At 33.3% G+C, this 3,526-nt stretch overlaps 1 pseudogene; it reads left to right on the top strand.

Moving 5' to 3' along the window:
- Positions 1 to 973: 973 nt before the first annotated feature.
- LOC140531280 (proteasome maturation protein pseudogene) lies at positions 974 to 1,382 on the top strand (annotated as a pseudogene).
- Positions 1,383 to 3,526: the final 2,144 nt, after the last annotated feature.

Below are 3,526 nucleotides of genomic sequence, written 5' to 3'. Positions count from 1 at the left end.
ACTCAAACTACATGACTAATTTACCTTTCTGTTTTTTTTTCTTGTGTTGAAATCATTGTTGATAGTACGATGCAGAGTACTTATACACTTAGGTTTTAATTCTTCATTACATTTTTTACCATCTTAAATTTTGATTTTTCAAAAATCATGTTTCCTGGCTTTTAATCAAATAACACCTCTGCAAACAACATGATTTTTTTTTCAAGATGAGTGCTTTTTGTCTCAAAAGTTACTTGGGATCATTAAAAGCAGTGTAAAAGTTACCTAACAGAATCTATCCTGCTATAACTCCCTTTCAGCTCTGGACCAAACTCCATGTACATCTATAGTACACAGATGTATTTATGGACTTATTCAATGAGAATCACATCCAGCTGCATTTCTGAACAATATCCATTATTTATCTGTTTAGTTGGCCCTATCTACATTCTTAGAAAGACTGAGAGACATTTTGTATTTTTGCAAAAGACAAGCATAAAACAATTTATTACTTTACCAGGCTAAACAAATAAATATCTTTTTGTGTGCTAACCATGCTTTTTGAACATAGAAAATTTCCATCGCTAATAAGAGTTGCCACTAAAGGGCCATCTACTATTTTGTCTTTTAAGTAGGTGATTGACTTTCATACATTTGCGTTTGATCTAGGATGAGGAATAATGGGCTGGTTGTCTATGTTTCTACCCTCTCGCACACTTTGGAATGGGTCACTTCATCTTTTCATAGTCTCATTTAATATGTGCATTGTTATATCTACCAAGCATTCCTGGGCATGTATGTGTAGATTTCATATAAGACTGCAGAGGGAGAGTAGAAAGATGGGGAGAAAATTTAAAACTCATGGAAATGAATGTTGAACATTGAAAACAAATAAATTAATAAATTTAGGGAAAATGGGTTATAAAAGTGAAAATGGACAGCAGAGGGAACAAGAATGATCCTCAGCAAAATGGTTCAAGTTGTCAGATTGAAGATGAATACTACAGGAGTTGGATCCCAGCTAAAGGACAGTATTTTAGTTTCTGAACTTTCAGCTAGTGGTTCTTTTAGAAATCATGATATTTTTCAGAGAGATTTTCCTTGTCTCAAAAGTGAACTTTTGCCTCTTGAAAAAAATTCCTAGCTCTATCAAGATAAAATTAATTTTTCCCCACTGAGAAATATCCAAGGCCTATATCCTCCCTTAAAGTTACAGATGGAATTCAAAACAGTGAAATAGGTCCAGCATCTTTCATTTCTTCAGAGTTTGAACCTCTCCCTGTATATTTTGGGTGGTAAGGTTGAGAGTATTGGATTTTTAAAATATTCTTAAGGATCCATTGCAAAATGAAATAATGGGATACCTGCACATGATAGTGGAATAAAAATTTGGTTTAATGTAAGAGAAATATGTTTCCAATGAAAATTAAAAATATCCTTTAAAAATTTTAATTATTTTTCATATCATTTTTTAAAGACAGTTTGAACATTATGACTTTAATTTAACTAACCAATTCCAACTTTATGCAAGTAGTTGAATAAGAAATGGGAAGTAAAATAATTGCTTGCCTATTTCTTCATTTTTCCCATTTAATCATTGACAGATTGAAGTAAATATCTCTTTGTATAAAGATGTACTTATTTACTAATACTTCTGGAGGAGTATGATTTTCTTTATTTATTTGAAGTTAAAAGACAAAACTTTAAAAAAAGCACTTCTCACAACTAGAATCAACAGCTATCCTTCTTTTAAGGCAAAGAATATCCAATCTTTGAATGGGTTTATTTTTTTAAGGCAGCAAAGTTACCCAATTTGTTCCCTCCACAACCTATGTCATATACCCTTAGTGAAAATGGCAAACATATAATTTAACTGTCACATACATGCTCATAAAGTAAAGAAAAATGTTGGCAAAACTTGGAAATACAGGATGAACTTAGATTATGTTATTGTAAAGGTAGGTGCATTTATAAGGATTACATTAAGACAGACTTATTGATTGAACCAAGAAACAGAGTTCATTTGCTATTGTCTTGTTATTGAGAATTTATTTCAGAAGACTTCACATATATTTAGTATCCCCAAAGAACATGATATTTTTTGTTGATGTGGAGTATATTACATATAAGGTTATGAGTTTATATACCAAAGTGTGAAACATGAATCTATTTTATTTCACATAAGATGTTTAGGATAACATTGAATGGTATGCTAAGATTGAGGGTAATTTTTGATGAGAATTGAATTTGGATAAAAATAAGCTTGCAGTATATCAATACATTGGAACCCTTACAGTGTTCCTTCTAGACAAGGATTCCTTTTCTGGGGGAATTTCTGAAATATCATCTGTTTAAATAGTCTGACTTGTCCATGTGATGATAATTCTTAGTCCTAGCATCTTAATGTCTTCACAGATACTTCAGTGAAATGCAAGATTCTCAAGAAGAATCACTGGGATACGTTGTCAGAAACAAAGGTTGCTTCTCTCCAATAGGATCTTCAAAACGGAGAGATGATCTGTTAACTAATGCACCAACAAACTAGTTAGTTAGACAAGTTGTCAATGTTTTGTAAGAAAAGTAAGAAATGAACCTTGATTCTCACCAACATAGCAAGGAGTTTATTCTAGCTAAAATTAAGGACAACTAATTTATTCCCCAAATCACCACAGATAGTCTGACTCTCATACACTTCTTTCCCTATCCTACAATCCTGGGCTAATCATCACTTACTCTACCTACTTCATTCGTGTTCCCAGCAATGATAAAGCAAATAGAAAACAAACAAGACTCAGATGAGAGTTATTAGAAAATGTGTTCTTTTAAAATAATGCAAATAAAAATCTGTGGATGGTAGGAATAGTTTAGGAGAGTTGATCCCATGATCATATTCCCAGAACTAAATTGTTTTCATAGTTGCCTATTCTATCAGGTCAATATTAGAGGAGTAAATATTTATATTTCTTTGAATTTTTTAATTTAGTAAGCAATCATCCTCTGAGAGATGTTCCCAAGACTCTATATGCCTTGAGGCTACAAGCATGTGTTGCAGGGTGGTTGTTTCAGAGGAAGGTGATGAAAGAGAATTGAAAAGAAGCAAAACTGAAATGTGAATTCTGAAGAAATGGCATGTAAGTTTGCATATCTCTGCCATATTCTTGAAATCCCACAGGACAAAAAGAGATGTTTTTCAGAGAGAGAGAGAGAGAGAGAGAGAGAGAGAGAGAGAGAGAGAGAGAGAGAGAGAGAGAGAAAGAGAGAGAGAGAGAGAGAGAGAGAGAGAGAGAGATTAGCTAGAGTGACATAATAGCAGTCTTCATGAATTGATGTCATGGGTGCATGCACTAAGGGTTTCTATCTGCCTAATTATGAGAAAGAGTTGAGAGACCTTTTATATATTTCAATGCATGCCTTCGGAAATTCCCCTCCCCCCCCCCCACAGGCTTCTGGGAGTAGAGTCAAGAGAATCACTCTGCCTAGTACTCCTAACATTTACCTCCTCAAAATTTAAAATAGCATCTCAAATAAAATTCTGGAGTGGCAAAAC

Source organism: Notamacropus eugenii, chromosome 3 (assembly GCF_028372415.1).
Source record: "Notamacropus eugenii isolate mMacEug1 chromosome 3, mMacEug1.pri_v2, whole genome shotgun sequence".
NCBI classification, from domain to species: domain Eukaryota; kingdom Metazoa; phylum Chordata; class Mammalia; order Diprotodontia; family Macropodidae; genus Notamacropus; species Notamacropus eugenii.
The sequence above is the reverse complement of the archived record's forward strand: the minus strand, read 5'-3'. Positions and strand labels throughout refer to the sequence as shown.